At 38.7% G+C, this 19,986-nt stretch overlaps 1 long non-coding RNA gene across 1 annotated transcript; it reads left to right on the forward strand.

The window, feature by feature from the left end:
- Positions 1–6,395: 6,395 nt before the first annotated feature.
- LOC127452785 (uncharacterized) lies at positions 6,396–15,136 on the forward strand. The gene is made up of 3 exons (XR_007899311.1): positions 6,396–7,871; positions 8,098–8,266; positions 8,553–15,136. It is a non-coding gene; the product is annotated as an uncharacterized LOC127452785 (long non-coding RNA).
- The last annotated feature ends 4,850 nt before the right edge of the window (positions 15,137–19,986 follow it).

The raw sequence follows: 19,986 nt of genomic DNA on the forward strand, positions 1-19,986 counted from the left end.
AAGGGCCTGTGTTCGTTATACCAATTGATCCTGTTTATAAATGCCTTCTGACAAGAATGCACTCCTAACAAGTTACCGTTCATATTATACACACCCGATATGAACAATATAATTTACTCTCTGTATAAGAATACACAATACACTACACACTCACGAAGGAACTTTAAGAAATGTCTTGAATACAAATGTAAGTATACAAAATCAGAGTAATACAAATAGTATTAGAAATGTAATTTTCCCCAATGAGCAAAAGTTGTAAAGAACAACAAAAATATAAACAAACAACAAATCAAATAAACCCTTTAGTGTTTTGTGTCCGTGGACTTATAAATCTTATCACAAATACTTTATTCAATATCTCTTTCACTTAAAACACCAGTTTATACAATTTTCCTTGTCACTCAATTTCTCAATAGATGTTAAGTCTTTTTGAACTTATAATATGTGGTTAAAGATGTAAGATCCTAATAGCTTGCAACACTTCAAAATACGCTTCTTATTAGGGTTCTCCGATACAATGAACACACAAACACAGCATAACTTTTAAACAATACCCTTTAAAACTACATTATAAACCCACTGATTAATTTAAGTAAAACTAATTACCTAAGTTTAGCAGACATAAAGTGGCAACCACAGTACGACAGAGATATGACCACACTGCAGATGAATTGGTTGGAGTCTGGATTTATTCTTTAACAAAAGTAGGATGAAACAAAATGAGTACAAAATCAACGTGATTTTTCTCTCTCTCATCCCCCATGTTTCTGATAAAGGAAACATGCGAGAAGAGCCCGCAGTGTACATTGAATATAAATATGGAAATAAGGGGGGCGCGCAAGATGGCGACCGGTGAGGAGGTTGTTTTGAGAAGCTGAGGATAAAAGTTTGTTCCTTCACCTTAAACCGTTCTTTTTGTTTAATAAATTGGCCAGTCACGGACATCCAGATGTAAGGTCTTATAACTAATCATAAAGTTAATCAGGTGCTGTAACTTTTTCTTCAACTTTGCAACTCGCCGATGTGTAACCCAATAAGCTTCCATGGCAGAAAAACGGAAAGAGAGAGAAAGTAAAACCAAAGAAAAAAGCCTAACAAAGTCGCTAACAAAGATGAAAAGCAAATATACACATTTGCGGCACTGACATTCAAGCACTGCACTCATATTCGGTGCATAACACTTCATTTGCTACATTACCGGATTCGACCCCCAGCACTCCTGATCCGAAGAAAGGTAAACATGAACCTTCCTTGTCTGAAATTCAAGAAAACATCGTACAATGCGTAAATGAGAGAGTCAACGGATTAGAGGAACTCTTAAGGGCAAATACGGTGAGCACTTAACGACAGAATTCCTCTTCAGTGAAGTAAAAGACGTCAAAGAAGACATGAAAAATGTTAAGAAGGAGATGAAGATAAATCATGAGGTCAGCGGTGCACATGGTAAGAAAATGTCGGAGATTGAAGCCAGGCTCAACGAGGTAGAACGTTACAAAAGAAGATGGAATCTGAGAATGTATGGACTGGTGTAACAGGCAGGCGAAGACATAAAGGCACGAGTGGTAGATATTTGTTGTGCAGTTCTTCCAGAACTTACCAGCAAACTTCAACAAGATGTAGATATCGTACACCGGCTTGGAAGAAAACTTGAAGGAAATGCCGTGAAAGCGAGAACCGTCATCATCCAATTTGTGTCCAGATCCTCACGTGATATGCTTTGGAAAGCTGCGAAAACGAGTACCTATCTGAAGACAAAGGAGATACGATTTGGAGAGGATTTAACAACTATGGACAAAGCCGCACGTAAACAACTGTGGCCAAAAGTGGAGGCTGCTCGGCAGGTAGGAAAGAAGGCTTACTTCGTCGGCGTACGAGCCTTCGTTGATGGAAAAGAGATGTATGCCTAAATACTGAATACGATTGTGTGCAAATACAGTATCTTGAATAAGAAGTGCATGTGGTCACAACTTTAGTGGACTATGTGTCTTTAACAAGTACAGTCATTACGTGGAATGGACTACGTTGAGGACAGAAATGCTCATACAGATATTATTGAAATATATCCAAAATGTTCATATGCTGGACATCAGAGTTCTTAAAGATCTTAAGTTAAGTATTATTAAGGTCAATATGGGTTGTAGTTACATTATTGAGGTGATGGGAACATATTTTGTTTCACTTTTGATAAGGTATTGTTAGTACAGCACATTGGTATCTTTGTCAGTTTGTTCTATAAATGTCAGGGAAATCCGTGATTTGCTGAAAAGGAAAGCAGTATTTTTATTTTGCAAGAAATTTAAATGTGACTTCTTATATTCAAGAAACACATGCTGCTTTGTCAGATTATAATTTTTGGAAGAGTCAATGGGGGGGGATGATTTATGGATGTCATATGGGAATAATTGATCAGCTGGTGTTGCAGTTTTAAAAGGTACATTTAAGGGGAAAATAATTCAAACTAAATTGCATGACTCAGGTCGATGGGTGATATTGGTAATAGAAAAGAATGCTGAAATTTTTATTTTGGGAAATGTCTATGCAACAAACTTTACCACGCAAAATAAAGCTTTTTTTTTTTTACATTTCGAAGATCAGATTCAAAAAATAATAGAAAAGTTTAGCAATGCAAAATTAGTAATTGGAGGAGATTTTAATACAATGTGGGATTCTGAAAAGGATTGTTTTCCTCCTCGTCCAAATGTCAGGTCTGTTCTTCCAGAATTGAATAATTTATGTTCTACTTTTGACTTAATTGATATATGGAGACATAAGTATCCAGATAAAATTCAATTTACATGGTGTAAAAGGAACCTTACTCAGCAGTCACGTATAGATTATTGGTTAATTTCAAGGTACTTAGTGAATTTTGTTAAAGAGGTCTCTATAGAGCCATCTGTTCTTACAGATCACAAAGGCATTTTTCTCACTAGATACAACAAAATCCAGTGATGTAAAAACAATTACGTACTGGAAAATGAACCAAAACATATTGAAAGATGAGCAGTTCAGAGAGGATGTTAAAAATATTATTATAGATTGTTGGAATGAGGCACATTCAACAAATACTTTCGGTTTAAATTGGGAATTAATGAAATATAAAATAAGAGCTTTAGCCATAAGGAGAGGAAAAGAAATGCCAAAACAGAGAAAAAAAATGAAGAAAAAATTATATGTGAAATAATAAATCTCTCTGGAAATTGCAATTTAGATCAAGAAGGGAAAAATAAATTATTACAATTACAATTAGATTTAGATAAAATATATGAATATAAAGCAAAGGGTGCCTTTATTAGATCAAGGAAGAAATGGTTAGAGGAAGGAGAAAAAAGTACAAAATATTTTTTTAACACGGAAAAAAGAAATGTAGAACTCACATCTATGGTCAAACTGAATATTAATGGACAGTTAACAGAAAATATTATGGAAATATCAAGATATGTGGCAAAATTTTATGAGAAACTGTATTCTTATGACGACAAATTGAGTAATGCACAGTTATTCTTGGATTCTATTAAAGAGGATGCTAAAAGGATAAGTGAGTTTTCTATGAAAATGTGTGACCAAGAGATATCTCTAAATGAAGTACTTCATTGTATTAACAAACTTAAAGACAATAAGTCACCCGGGAATGATGGTTTAATTAGTGAATTTTATAAATATTTCCAAAACGAGTTGTCACCTTTTTTGTTAGCTGTATTTAGAGAGGCTATACAATACGGTTATTTACCAAGTTCACTGAGACAAGGTTTGATAACTTTATTACCAAAGCCCAATAAAAATGTATTACTTTTAGAAAATTGGCGCCTGATTACATTGATTAATAATGATGCAAAAATTTTCGCAAGTATATTTGCTGAAAGACTAAAGGATTGTATTGATCCCATTATTGATGATTGTCAGTCGGGATTTATGAAAGGTCGACACATTTGTAATAATATAAGGCTCATTTTGGATTTAATTGATTAAAATGATTTTATTACAGATAATAGTTTTATTTTGTTTGTTGATTTTTTTAAAGCATTTGATACTATTGATCATAATTTCATGTTGGAGACCTTAAATTTTTTTGGTTTTGGAGAATTCTTTAAACGAGCTGTTCGAACATTATATAATGACTGTAACAGTTCAATTAAGTTGACATATGGAACGGGAATACGACAGGGCTGCCCAATCTCACCCTTTCTTTTTTTACTTGTAACACAAACTATGGCCATACATATTAAAAGGGATAAATTTTGCGGTATTACACTTTTGAAGAAAGAAATAAAATGCTCCCAATTAGCGGACGATACTACCCTTTTTTTGCAAAATGAAATTGAAATAAAAAAAGCTATTGATTGTCTTCATACTTTCTCATCTGTATCTGGTTTATTTTTAAACATCAAAAAATGTGTTTTGTTTCCTTTGAGAACTTGTAACCTTGATAACATACATGGTTTACCAGTGAAGGAGGTGGTAGATTATTTAGGTATCAAGATCTGTAAAGATCAGAAGGAGAGAAATAATTTGAATTTTACACCAATTATTGGGAAAATTAAACAAAAATTAAATTCATGGTTAATGAGAGATCTATCATTGAAAGGTAGAATATTATTATCTAAAACTGAAGGGTTATCGCGCTTAGTTTATACAGCTCTTGCATTAGACATTCCACAATCAGTTATAAAAGAAGTAGATACTGTTTTGTTTAATTTCATCTGGAAGAACAGACCGCACTATTTAAATAGACGATTCTATGCAATCCAATTGAAGAAGGTGGTCTGAATGTACTTGATTTTAATACTGCTAACTGCGTATTTAAGAATAAATGGATAAAGAATTATTTATGCTTTAAAGACAAAATATGGAACATTATACCTGACCTGATTTTTGGAAAGTTGGGAGGTTTGGAATTTTTTTTGAGATGTAATTTTGATGTAAACAAGGTTCCGATAAAGCTATCTGATTTTCATAGACAGGCTTTTTTGTTATGGATGCTCATTTATAAACATAACTTCTCTCCACACAAATCTGTAATATGGAATAACAAGAATATTGTGTTTAAAAACAAATCTTTATTTTTTAGAAACTGGTATGATAACGGTATTGTACTGGTGAGACAGTTATTTAAGAGTAATGGACAACTTTTTAATTATTGTGAATTCCTTAATTACTATAAGATTCTGGTGACTGCTAAAGAGTTTGCAATAGTTTTTAATGCCATTCCTGGTGGCCTTATTCAACTCTTATCGGGTGATATATCCTCTGAGTGTATTTCTGTATATAATACTCAGATAAGTATTAATGGTGTGGAGATTTTAGATAAAAAATTTAACAACTTATTTATAAAAACAATATGCAGAAATACATCGTTACCTAAATGCAAACCATATTGGAATTCATTGTATAATCAGATTGAATGGAAAAAGGTCTGGAAGTTACCTAGTAAATACTGTCTCACCAATAAAGTTAAAGAAGTCACATATAAAATTAATCATTTAATTTACCCAGTGAGACAAGTAGTCTCAAGATTGTTTAAGGACACGAAGACTACATGTGTTTTTTGTGACTTAGAGGAAGAATCCATAAAACACTTATTCTTTGTGTGTTTACCCAACTTTTTTGGATTGATATTGAATATTTAATACTTAAACACACAAAATTAAAGATTCGACTAACTGGTATAGATATATTTTTATTATTTAAGAATAAGAGTTTGGAACAAAATTTGGTGATAAATCTGTTAATTATATATGGAAAATACCATATACACAAACAAAAATGGGCAAACAATAAACCTAACATCATACCATTTAAAACTGAACTGATGCTTTATATTGAGACTCTAAAAGATATAAGAAATAAAAAGGCAAAACGAATGTATAGAATACTTGAAACCTTTTCTCTTGTTAATTCATTTTAAGTTATCCCCTGGTTTTATTTGGTTAATTATTATTATTTGTTATTGTTTTTTCTTTCTTTATAATTTTACTTTTTGTTGCTACTGTAATTGTATCAGAGTTCACTGTGATCATTGTATGTATATTTTGTTGTAAGTGTTCTTGTTCTGTAATAAAAAATAAAATAAATAAATAAAAATATGGAAATAACACAAACTTAAAATGCAACAAAATGCAATATTAAATGTTTACAAGAATAAAACATGTTTAAAAAATAAATTTATAAATTTTACTAAATGCACAATATTGTACAAATTCATATGCATAAATCATGTTCTCTTGCTCCAAACTAGGGCTGTGCTAAAAAACCGATACAGCAATATATTGCGATATTTATTTTCGCGATATACTACATCGATTTCCAGCTCAAATTTTTTTTTTTTTTTTTTTATTTATTTATTTTTTTTTAATAAACACGGTGTGAACTTCAGGCTCCGTTCCTGTAGATGTCGCAGTACGGCTAGCTGCCCAGAATTGCCGGGTGACATTTTCGGTAGAGTGAAAAGCTGGAAGGAACATGGCAGACGCAGCTGAAAAATTCCAGTGGCCCCTATAAAGCCGATGTGTGGGTGCACTTCGGTTTTAAAAACAAACCTGGGAGCATGGACTCGGATAAAACCAATGCAATATGCAAGCTTTGTCACGCTGCTGTAAAATATTCAGGTAACACAACCAACTTGCGAGCGCAACTTGTCAGACGCCATGCAGTTATAACGTTACAGCAGCAACAGAAACTTGTCGATCACAGGCAGACTACACTGGATAATACCACTAACAAACTTCCAACTACCTCAGCTCGAGCTCGTAAAATAACGGAGTCGTTGGTGCATTTAATTTGTCATGATTTGCGCCCCTATTGTGTCGTTGAAAACACCGGCTTCAGGTATATTAACATCATGGAGCCGCGCTATATGATCCCGACTCGCAAACACATTACTGAGGTAGCTGTGCCCAGGATGTATAAAGAGGTGAAGCAAATAGTAAACTCATCTCTTGGCTCACTAGAAAGAGTGGCCCTTACGTGCGATGGCTGGACATCGAGAGCCACTGAATCTTATGTTACGATCACTGCGCACCACATCAATGAGGACTGGGAACTGATTTCTCATGTTTTGCAGACGAGAGCAATGCATGAGAGCCATACTGGCAGTAACATCGCCGAGCTGTTGAAAGGCGCATTAGAGGAATGGGACATAAAAAGCGAGGACCCCGCTATAGTTACAGACAACGCATCAAACATGACCAGCGCATCTAGCTGGTTTGCTACATTTGAAATGTTTCGCGCATACCTTGAATTTGGCTTCACAGCGCGCACTGCGGCTAAAACCAGTCGCCCGATTGCTGGGAAGCGTGAGAAGAATAACCAGCTTTTTCAGACGCAGCTCCACAGCCAGCTGTGTACTTGGAGAAAAACAAAAGCTGCTAAATCTGCCTCAACACAAATTGCTCACTTACATCGTTACCAGATGGAATAGTGCTCATGACATGCTGCACCGCTTCTTAGAACTGCAGCCAGCCATCCATGCTGCCCTCCTCTCAGCTGAGGTGAGGAAGACAGAGAAGGAGATCTGCACCCTCAGTGAGTCAGACATAACAGCTGCTGAAGAAGTTGTCACTGCTATGAAGCCCATGAAGGTAGCTACACTTGTCATGTCAGAGGAGACCACTCCAACACTATCAGTTGTAGCACCACTCCTTGTCCAGCTGATCCATGATCTACAAGACAGCCCAGCTGATTCCAACTTGACAAAGGAAATCAAATCTGCCATATGCCAGGATCTTAACAAGAGGTACTTGAACAAGGAGACTCTTTATGTGGCCTCAGTTATGGATCTGAGGTTTAAGGCCCTGCCCTTCCTTTCAGAAGACCAACACTAGGACATCTATGCTAGAATCACTGCAGAAGCTACAAGGAGCAAAGGGGCATTACAGGTAAGATAAACAATGCCGTAAACTAAAATATTATACTGCTGTCAATATTTATCAATACAACATTTTAAAATATCCATCCACATTTTCAGTATTTAAAGCAAAAATACCGGTGAAAGAGTCAAACATTTATAGTACAATTTTGTTAAATTTAATTAAATTGTCTGTTATTGTATTGGACTTAATATTATTCTCTAAAGCTAATGTTGATTACTTTGCTGTTTTTCAGCAGAATGAGACTGGAGTGGAGACAAGAGAGACAGAGAGCGACGTGAATGTGGTGCCAGAAGAAGATGAGGACAGCAATCAATGCCCTGTGCAAAAAGACATCTCTGCAGCACCATCCAAGAGATAAAGGCATTTTCTAGCTGACCTACTTGGTCAAACATATGCTGCAGGTTAGTGTGATAATACTTTGAAGGCCACTGGGAAAACTACAAAGAATGCCCATTGTCTCATCATATACATGTCTGAAAAACAAATAAGCTAAGTGAATTGTGTTCTGCTTGAATGAATTACATTTCTCTAGCACCCTGTAATGAAAGGGTGCTGCACCAAGTCATTAAGTTACTGATGCTATTAATAAATAATGTATTTTGAAATATTGAAGATGTATAAAAATGATGAATGATACTTTGTGATAACATTGTTATTGATTTATTATGTTGTCCAACCCTACTGCAGGTGCTGCAAAGAAATTGAAAACCGCAGAGGACTAGGCAAAGGAGATGGCAAGATACAAGGAGGAAGCTCCCCTGCCACTTGGTGCCAATCCACTGGACTGGTGGAAAGGGCATCAGAGCGAGTATCCTCTCGTCACACATCGCAAAGAGATACCCGTGTATCCCAGGGACTAGCATCTCCTCGGAGAGAGTTCTCTCTACCACGGGGGATATTATTACAGCTCAGAGGAGTGTACCCAGACCATCTTTTTCAAATTCTGTTCCTGAACAGAAATCTGAAGTCAAAGCAGGCCTGCCATTGTATCCATATTTTTACTAAGTGTTCATATAGCAAAGTATAATGGACACATGCCAAAAACATTTGAGTTGGACTACGTTATTTACAGTTTATTTACATCATATTGACTATTTTAGTTTTATTAATTTTGTTTATAATAATACTTAATATGCACTTAATATGTTTTACTCATACATTTCAGTTCATTGTGTTCAGTGACAATAAAGAGTACCTGAGCATATGCACTTTATTTTCATGTCTACGTTTAAGCTCAGTCCTCTACTAGCCCTACGCAATCCTCAGTGAGTTCACTGTGTACTTTATTTTCTTTTTTTCAATATCTAATGCACTTTATTTTCATGTTTTCAATTTCAGTGTGTGCACTGTTCAAGTGCAGGTTCATTTTGTTATGGCAGCTAAAAAATAAATTGGAAAGGAAATTTTGAATTATATCGTTTTGACTCAATTTGTCTGCTGATTTATCATTGTGATGTATTAAGACTGCCCAGATCATACACGGTAACTTGTATTTTAGCTCTGTTTTTACATTTTCACTGAACTGTGCAATATCACAATATGTATCATATCGTCCTTGCCAATACCCACCCCTACTCCAAACACTAACTTTAACAACGCAGCACATGGTTGCTAGAATACGAGCAGCCAGGCTGCAGCTGAGTAACACATACTCACTGGGTTAAACTAATCTCCAAATATACTTAGATTAAACAACCAAATGGATTAGAAGTAAAATGAACCAACATACCTTTAACAAAAGTAGGATGAAGCAAAATTAGTACACAATGTGATTTTTCCTCTTATCCCTGCATGAAAACACACGCAGTTGTGACTTGAGGCACTATATATAGCACGATTAAAAATGCTATTTGTACTAAAGGTTAGCTAAAACACTCATACATCATCATTATGCACTCACACAGCATTTTGGATGATATAAACACCATTTTAACAGTGACTAATTGTTAACAAAATGGCAAATGCACAATACATGAGAGAGTAGAGCAAACATGGCTTACCCCATAAACATCCACCGTGTTTCTGATAAAGGAAACGGGGGAGCAATATAATGTCTAAAGGTGTGCCACTAATTTAAGCTCCACCTACAACAATCAGTGGGAACCATTGAAAAATGAACATTAGAATATAAAATATTTCACGTAATATACAAACAATTTTTGCTGAAGTTAACCCACAAATAAAATATTTTCATAAACACACTAAATTATACAAAACAAAATTAAATGCATGAAACATTTGGCTACATACTGTACTCCCCTCTTAACTTCACAAAACTTGCCCTACTATGTACTTGGCAGTTTGAAGGGGAGACACTGGACATGCACTTGTCCTATTATGCAACATATGTATTACCCAACCATTAAGGGAAAAAGAATGAAAGAAAGCTGACCAGACTCTCAAATATTCTTTTGCTAAAGGGGTGCCTTTCACACCACTCAACTATGTGACTCAAATGACTAATTTACTTTATACCTCGGAACATAATATACTGGCCTTTGAATAACTCATAACCTAAAATTTCTTATGACAATAAAGACTTTGTGATATCTCTGACTGCATTGCGAGTTGTTTTCTGAGTCATATTTTGAATTAGTCTATTCACAGGCCTCACTAGCCTACCAACACGTGTTCGGACCAGTCACTGCTTGAAACACATTAGGGGGAGCACTAGTTATTGACAGCTTGCTGGTTGACCTTGATCTCTCTTTAGCACTGGGTGCTTCAACAGTAGCACTAACAAAATCTTGAGTCTATTCGACTGATCTGGGGACACCCACTCTCAGGCTCTTGGTTGCCCGGGCTTCCAGATTCTCCAGAATCTCTATGTCTCTCCAACTCCCCTACATCCAACATTTCTTCTGATGAGCCATCAGAGGTAGGTAAAGAGGCCATCCAACTGGCAGTACTTCTGGTCACAATAGAGTCATCCTCTGGTGCTGGGATCTGCATCAGAGTCTCATCTAACTGTTCGCGACCTGACTCAGAGTCGCTGAAGGATGATTCCATTTACTCCTCTACTTCCAGAAGCAAAAAAGTTGGCTTGCAGCATAAGGTTCCTGTGTACCACCTTCTCTTGGCCAGTACTGGTGTTTCTTACACGGTAAGTGTGACATCTGGGATCTTTTGACACTACCATATATGGCAAAGACTCCCATTTGTCGGCCAATTTCCTTTGTCCCCTTGCACCTTTATTGGCTAGTAACACTTGGTCACCTTCTTCAATATCACAACCCTTTGTTCTTCAGCCTGCCGTTGTTGGCTTGCACTGGCATTCACTTGAGCAAGGTTGAGAGCTTCCTTGAGGTCATTCCTCATTTTCGCTACATAGCTGTCATAATCCGTGATGTTATCATCCTTCCCAACACTGTGGAACATTACGTCTACAGGCAGATGAGGAACCCTCCCAAACATCAGGTAAAATGGTGCGTAATCAGTGGACTCATGGGCAGTGCAGTTGAGGCCAATTCAGTTTAGCTCTCGGGGGTAAAGCTTGTATCATACTTCCCAGTGTGTGACTGAACCATTCAGTATGACCATTTCCCATAGGGTGGTAAGCCATCATTCTAGACTTCTCGACTCCTGCAATTTGCAAAAACTCTTGAATCAGATGACTCTCGAAGTTCGCACCCTGATCGGAAAGGATCCTCTCTGGAAACCCATAAATGCAGAAGTATCTATACCACAGTTGACAAGCTACTTGCCTGGCTGTCTGATCACGACATACAAAAGCATGGGCCAATTTGGTAAAATGGTTTGTAACCACCAATACATCCACACTCTTACCCTTGCAATCTTCAGTGGACCAAAAGTCCATACACACCAACTCCAGAGCTCTGGTTGTCTTGATTCTCGAGTGGCACTCTTCCCTCTGGCTCAGGTGTCTTGCTAACAACGCATCACTTGCAGCACTTCACATTCTTGGATATCTTGCTCCATGTCAGCCCAAAAGAACCTCTCTCTGGCCAAATGAAGTGTTCTGCCCTGACCTTGATGTACAGCTTAATCATGGATTCCTTGCAGGGCCTGCTCACTCAATGAGGCCGGGACAACATACTGCCAATGCTTCTTCCCGGTCAGCTGGTCTTTGGACACGCGGTATAACACTCCATCTAACATCTTCAATTTATCCCACTGTATATTGGCATTTCTTTCATCCTCTCGAGTCTTGATGGCCTTCTGCCATGGGTAACAGGAAAGAACTTCAGCCAAAACAGGATCTCCTGTCTGTTTATCCTGAAGCTCCTACACTGTAAATACTGGTAGTGCACTTTGACCGACAGGAACTAGGTTGTGCACATCCTGAGCTAGCCACTGATGCACTCTATCCTTAGGCCCCACACTCCACTCTACATGGCTTCCTAGTATAGCCAGCACTTCACCCATGGAAAGTGGGAGACACTTTGATTCTTGACCAGAGAACGACGATTCGACACTCTGGCACTTAGCACTGATGCGGAAGGCATGCTGAAATACATCTTCTTTGAAATAGTTTGATTCCTCCAGCAGAGCTCCATCTGGCTCCATCACCAATCTCTGGCTAACACGACCATGAACAAAAGGCTGTCGGCTCATTGCATCTGCCACTACATTCTTGCTCCCAAGAATGTACTGAATACTGAAGTCATATGGTGCTAGCTTGGCGACCCACCTCTGCTCACACGCTTTAAGCTTTGGCTTAGTTAAGATGTAGGTTAAAGGGTTGTTGTCTGTCCAAACAGTGAAAGAATGTCTTTTTAGCCAATGGCTGAATTTTTCACAGACGGACCACTTCAGGGCCAGGAATTCTAACCGGTGAGCAGAGTAATTGCTTCGGGCACGTGTGAGGGCCTTGCTGGCGAAGGCAACAGGACAGGCTTTCATCGCCAAGATAAATGGACGGCTGAAGTCCGGGTGTGCGAGCACCACAGATTCCAGAAGGGCACACTTCAGTTGACTGAAGGAATCACACTGTTCTTTCTTCCAATCACAAGGGCTTAATTTCTTGAAGGCAGGCAGCCTCTTTCCATTAATCCTTCGTCCTTTTGGTGCAGCGGTCAGTGTCAACAAGTGTTTAGCTATACTGGAACAATTCTGTATGAATCATTGGTAAAACATTACCATGCCAAGGAATGACTTTATCTTTCTCTGACATGGCGTGACTACATCTTCCATCATAAGGACTGTTTCAGTCATTGCTGCAATGCCTCTGACTTTATTGGGATCAGCTGCTCTCCAGTTTCATTGACCACATGGCCTAGAAAATGCACACTTCGTCATAACAGGTGACACTTCTGTAAAGCTGGCACTAGGATGTCTACACCCAAAAGGCTCTGTGAGAGCCAACGTCATAAAATTCTCATACAGAAGAGCATCTCCACCTGAGACAACACACCCAACTGAGCAAGGACCATAAAACACAAATCTCACTTACATCTACTCCCTCTCTCACCTCAGGTCAATTTAGGATCACCAAAAACTAAGTTATGACTTATCCTGTTCAGTAATGTAAAAGGTTTTCTGATCATACATGTTTGGTATCATTCAAGAGGTCTCAGTGCAACTGGTAAAACGGTCTCATTCCCTTCTGTCCACACTGAGAAGGCGTTTTTGTCCGCGAAAACAGAGCTTTTTTGAAAACGCACTCCAAAGTTAATAAATTTGAAAACGCCGTTTTCGCATTGTAGTGTGGACTGTGAAAACAGATGCTTTCGAAAACGATGACGCATTTTTAGTCATGTGATGCAGTCATGTGACACATTCAGTCCAAAACAAGATGGTGGACGACGTTGACGACGTTGTATCTCAGTTGTTTTGGCTACCCTCCAGTTTGATTGCGTTGTTAAAGATTAATGTCAGTTTGTATATACTTCAGCTTACATTTCTTCAAAGGAGACAGGATGTTTACTCGCAGTTGTTGTTCAGCGGTGGAACACGAGGACAGTTGCGTTTCATACCGTACATTGCCACGATGTTTCAAAGAGGATTAAATAAATGCCTGACGGAAATGACGCATGTCGAATCATCTTACGTTTTACTCATGCGCAGTACAGGGACGTAAGCGTTTTCAGACTTTTCAGTGTGGATGAGCAACTTTTGGAAAATGCTAGTGTGGACAGAGAGCATTTTGAAACGAAAACCCCATTTTCAAATGTATCCGGATTAATGTAAACATAGCCTGAGTTACACATACACACAGGTTAAACTAATCTCCAAATACACTGTAGTGTACGTTTACACAACAAGGATGTACTAAAAGCAGAAAAGGTTTTCCTTTGCGTTTTTGATAAGTATCATGTTCAGACGACAACGTTGTCAAAACGATCCTCGTTCACACGGATCCGCGAAAACGACTAAAAACGCTGTATTATGCATGCCAGGCCAGTAGTTGACGATGTCACATTGTAAAGAAACACTACGCGCCTGCGCACATAAGCATTCTTCCACAGAGCGGTGAATACAAACAATGAAGATGGCGAAAGCATCGAGCTGGACGGACGATGAGATAGCTTTTTTTTTTACTACAATTACTTTGCTGGAGAAGCGTCAATAAACTCCAAATCTTGAGCAGCACAAACACAGTCCTGTAGTCCACCACTGTAATTTTGAATGTCTTGCGTGTTGTTTTGAAGTACTCGCGTGCATGCTTATAGACTGAACTCTCAAGATTATTCAATAAACTCTGCTCATTTTTACCATCACTTCGTCTCCTGACTTCTTCTGTAGTAAATGGATTAATTGTTGATTATTGTTATTTGCACAGACACCAGTATTCATATTGATAATTATACATCTCAAATTGATGCCTATCAGTCCATCATTCTTTATATAACACGTAATAATTGTGCACATGATGTCATCGTTTTCACAAATTCGCATTTTTGTATGTTTACACGGAGACGATAACGGCATCGTTTTCAAAAACTTGCACTTTGAAACCCGTTTTCAAAAGTTTGCGTTTTCAGGCCCCAAAACGCCGTTGTCATGTAAATGAACAGCCAAAAGGCATAAAAAGTTTTCCGTTTTTAGATGAAAACATTGTCGTGTAAACGGCCCCTTTGTGAGTGTTTATTGGGGGAATGAAATACACTTTTTCAATGTGGAGGAAAATATGTTTATTGAATTATTTGACTGGAACAGCTAAACTAGCAATTTGGAAAACAAGAAAGAACAAAGGTCAATAGATCCTGATATGATGTATAGACGTTTGGTAGAGGCAAGACTGAAAATTGAATTTGCTTATTATAGACTTACAAATAATGTGGTGTTCTTTTGTGATGTATGGTGTATTAATGAGGTACTATGTACAGTTCAAAATGATCAGTTTGTTGTGAATTTTTAAAGTAATTTTTTATTTTTATTTTAAGAAATACTTTTTTTGTCAGTAATGTGACATAAGTTTCATAGAGTAATAAAGTGCTTGTTAAACCTCTCTCTCTCTCTCTCTCTTCCCTTTCTCTCTCAATTTCAATTTTTTTCAATTTCAATTTCTATATTGGCATGACTATATGTTACAATGTTGCCAGAGCACAAGTTATAATCTAATCAAGCAGAAACATGTGCATAACATTAATCAAAAGCTTTAAACGGTGGATATTTAGAACAGTAATTAACTAACAAATAAACAAATGCATTGAATGTACATATTTTAAATCACTTGTAACTGATACACAGTAATATACAGTATATATATAATGAAATAATATATGAACTAATGTATAAATTTAAGTGAAAAAGTTTGGTTTAGTGGCTCAGAGTTCTTTCTCTCAGGTTATGGCAGAGTGTGACATATTTAGCAGCTATAGGGGCCATGTGTTCCATATTTGGGCAATGGGTAAAATTACATTGTCAAATATATTGTGAGTACTGTCTTTGTGACTGATAAATGTGATGAGAGGATTTCTTTATACCACACAATGACCCCTTCAGTGTCTCTGCCACAACTCACATTTTTGTGTTTGTAGGAGGGCAGGATTATTTCTTTATAACCTGAAGGACAGAAGGTGTTTACATCTTGCCGACACCATGTTTCTAACAAGATTACAATATCTTGATCAGGATTTTATAAAAATAATCCAAAAAATGTAAAACACGTTGTTGCCGTGTCATGATGGTGCCGTGGACGGCTGCCTCGGTGTGGAGCGCTTCTATTGTTTTGTTGTTTTTGTTTGTTTGTCCTGTGTTTAGTAATCTTTTTCCAGTCAGTTTTACCAGAGATGAACTGCTGAACATTCGACAGGTTATACCAGACAGTCTTTTCCCGGTTTTTGAATATTCAGACGTTTTGCTAGACATTTTAGTTGGAGGCGCGGCTGTGTTGTTCAGGAGATGCAGGCGAGGAAGCCGGTGCGCTGGTCAAACTCTGTTGGTGGGGCTTTCGAACAACGCTACCGAGCATTCATCTTGCGAATCTCCGCTCTCTTCCTAACAAAACGGAAGAACTACATCTCCTCACCTGCACAAACAAGGACTTTTCAACCTCTGCTGCCTTGTGCTTCACAGAAACCTGGCTGAGTGAAGCCATTCCGGACGGCGTGTTACATCTGCCAGGCTTTCAGCTGTTCAGAGCGGATTGCATCACGGAGTTAACAGGGAAAATGAGAGGCGGTGGAACATGCTTTTACATCAATGAAAGTTGGTGTACAGATGTAACAACATTAAAGAGGATGTGCTGTTCTAATTTGGAAGCACTCTTTATTAACTGTAAGCCTTTCTACTTACCGCAGAAGATTTCCTCGTTTATTCTGGTGAGTGTGTATATCGCGCCAAACGCGTGTTTGAATGTGGCGCTGCAACAGCTGGCTGATCAAATCACAGACACAGAACAACAATACTCGGACTCAGCTATAGCTTTGGGACTCTCTGATCACTGTCTGGTTCATCTTCTTCCAACCTACAGGCAGAAATTAAAATCAACCAAGCCAGTAGTAAGGACTGTAAAGAGATGGCCCAATGAAGCAGAGCGGGAACTACAAGCCTGCTTTGATTGCACGGATTGGAGTGTTTTTGAGGCTGCAGCCACAGACCTGGATGAGCTCACAGATACTGTTACATCATATATCAGTTTCTGTGAGGATATGTGCATTCCTACTAGGACTTATTTAAAGTTCAACAACGACAAACCGTGGTTTACAGCAGAGCTCAGGCAGCTTCGTCAGGCCAAAGAGGATGCTTACAGGGGTGGGGATAAAGTCTTGTACAATCAGGCCAGGAACACACCGAACAAGGAAATCAGAGTGGCTAAAAGAAGATACTCTGAGAAGCTGAAAAACAAGTTTTCAGCTAACGACCCTACATCAGTGTGGAGTGGCATGAAACAACTCCCAAATTACAGGACTCCTACCCCCAACCCTGTGGTGGACCAACAACTGGCTGATGACCTGAATGTGTTCTACTGCAGATTTGAAAGGCCCAATCTCACACCCCACACCCACTCTGACCTTCACTTCACACAAACACCAACACCTCCTGCAACCCCCTCCTCCCCCCTCCTGCTACTCAACCTGCACTTAAGATCTGTGAAGATGATGTGAGCCGCGTCTTTCGGAAACAAAAGACGAGGAAAGCTTCAGGCCCAGATGGCGTCTCACCTGCCTGTCTTCGATCCTGTGCTAACCGGCTGGCCCCATCTTCACACAGATCTTCAATAGATCACTGGAGCAGTATGAAGTCCCATGCTGCTTCAAACGCTCAATCATTATTCCTGTCCCAAAGAAACCAAAAATCACAGGACTTAATGACTACAGACCTGTCGCCCTGACGTCTGTGGTCATGAAATATTTGAGAGACTGGTGTTGGCCCACCTGAAGAACATCACTGGACCCTTTCTAGATCCCCTTTGCTTATCGAGCAAACAGGTCTGTGGATAATGCAGTCAACATGGGATTGCATCATATTGTGCAACATCTGGACAGACCAGGGACTTATGCAAGGATCCTTTTTGTGGTCTTCAGTTCGGCTTTCAACACCATTATCCCAGCTATACTCCAGAATAAATTACACCAACTCTCTGTTCCCATGTCTATATGTCAGTGGACAGTGGACACTTTCCGCCCTCACCATTCTAAACAGCACTGTGACAGCAGTGGAGTCATTCAGGTTCCTGGGCACTACCATCTCACAGGACCTGAAGTGGGAGACACACATTGTGAAAAAGGCCCAGAAGAGGTTGTACTTCCTTCGCCAGCTGAGGAAGTTCAACCTGCCACAGGTGCTGCTGATACAGTTCTACTCAGCGGTCATTGAGTCTGTCCTCTGCACTTCAATAACTGTCTGGTTTGGTTCAGCTATGAAATCAGACATCAGAAGACTACAAAGGGCAATTCGGACTGCTGAGAGGATTATTGGTTGCCCCCTGCATGTATGTATGTGTGTGTCTGTATGTGTATAACTATTTTTTTATTATTATCTATGTCTTGTTGCTGTTTCTGTATTGTTTTTGTATTGTTGGACACTGGAAGCTCCTGTCACCAAGACAAATTCCTTGTATGTGTAAGCATACTTGGCAATAAAGCTGAGTCTGATTCTGATGATTGAAGTCATAGTAAAAGCGATAGTAAATAAACAGTTCACAGAATCAAAATGAGTGTGTGTAACGGGTTTCAGGATGGGCAAGGAGGAGGCAGGAACCGGCAGAACAGTCAACATAACTTTAATGTCATATATGAACTTAAACGAACATAAACATAGACACACAAACAGTGGCCGCGTGCCTCTCTCTCTCTCTCGAACTGGTGCCTCTGGCTCGCCTTTATTCCCCTCCTGGCTGATTAGGACAATTCAGCACCAGGCGTGTGTCCTCACAGCCCGGCCACGCCCTCCTACTCATCATACTCCTCCACAGCCTGATTCAGGCCAGAGAAACCTCCGGCATGATGTAATTCCCTCCCTTCCTGGAGGGGAGGTGTTGCCCTTCTGGCTGTCCTTCTGCCCTGGGAGAGTCGGAGGGAGAGGGGAGAGGGAAAGAGCGAGGGGAAGAGACAGTGAGAGAGAAAGGAGAGAGAGAGAAAAACTCGCTTGCTGGTCCCCAGACATGCCGTCACCTGGTCCTCAGCCACTCCTCTGCCCTCTGGCGGACGGCAGCGAGTCCTCCAACCCCTTACAAACGCTAACGGCTCCTCCGGCTCCTGGTGGCCGGCAGCGACGACTCCACCCACCTGGCGGATGGCTGCGGCTCCTCTGCTTCCCAGCGGACAGTACCCAATTTTTTTCATGTGTCCTCTGATTGACCTCTTACAAAAGTGTTTTAAATATGGTGATGATATCTCATTCCTTTCAGGAGTTTTAACCATTTAAGAAAAAGTGGCCACCCCCACTTTGTAAGTTTTGGTGTACTGTTGCAACGGTGCATCGAAAGTTCAAACGTTTTTTTGATAATTATTGAGACTGGGACTCCAGAGAACCTTTCTGCAATGATTTGATACCGATCGGGTGAACGGCCTAGGACTAGTTCAAATAGCTGCTAAAACTTGATTGGTCGATGGCTGCCATGTTTTTCATGATATGCGACTGTCCTCATAAAACTTGATGGCACCTTGGACAAAGACACTAAATGCAAAATTTTACGTCGATCGGACCAACGGATCCATAGTTAGAGACATTTTTAGATTTTTAATTTTATCTCCCAATTCTCATTACCGCAATGCGAAAACAAGATGGTCATTGTGATATTTACCGTAATGTGAAAAATATAATTTGTTATTTAAATTGAAGTATTTATACATCATAGTAGTATACCTTTGGTACTGCCTTTCATTTCTGATGATTTTAATAAAAAAAAATAAAAAATACAATAAAAAATGACATTGTTACAGTAATTAGAATCGTCATTAAAAACAATTGGAATAAAGTCAAATGTCCAGACCTGTTATGAGAATATATACAAGTTCATCATATATAAATAAATTCATTCATATATATAATTTCATTTTTTGTATTGATTTGGAGTTAAATACGATCAGGATATTTCCTTGACAAGTTTCCTAAGAATTCTAAGTAAAAAATTTATCATGCCTGCAAAAAACAAAAACAAAAAACAACACAAGAAACAGATTATTTCAATATGATATTTTATTCAATACAGGTTCAATACAAATTAAGCTCAATTGACATCATATGAGGCATAATACTGATTACCACAAAA

The sequence above is a fragment of the Myxocyprinus asiaticus genome, chromosome 15, assembly GCF_019703515.2.
Source record: "Myxocyprinus asiaticus isolate MX2 ecotype Aquarium Trade chromosome 15, UBuf_Myxa_2, whole genome shotgun sequence".
Classification (NCBI taxonomy): domain Eukaryota; kingdom Metazoa; phylum Chordata; class Actinopteri; order Cypriniformes; family Catostomidae; genus Myxocyprinus; species Myxocyprinus asiaticus.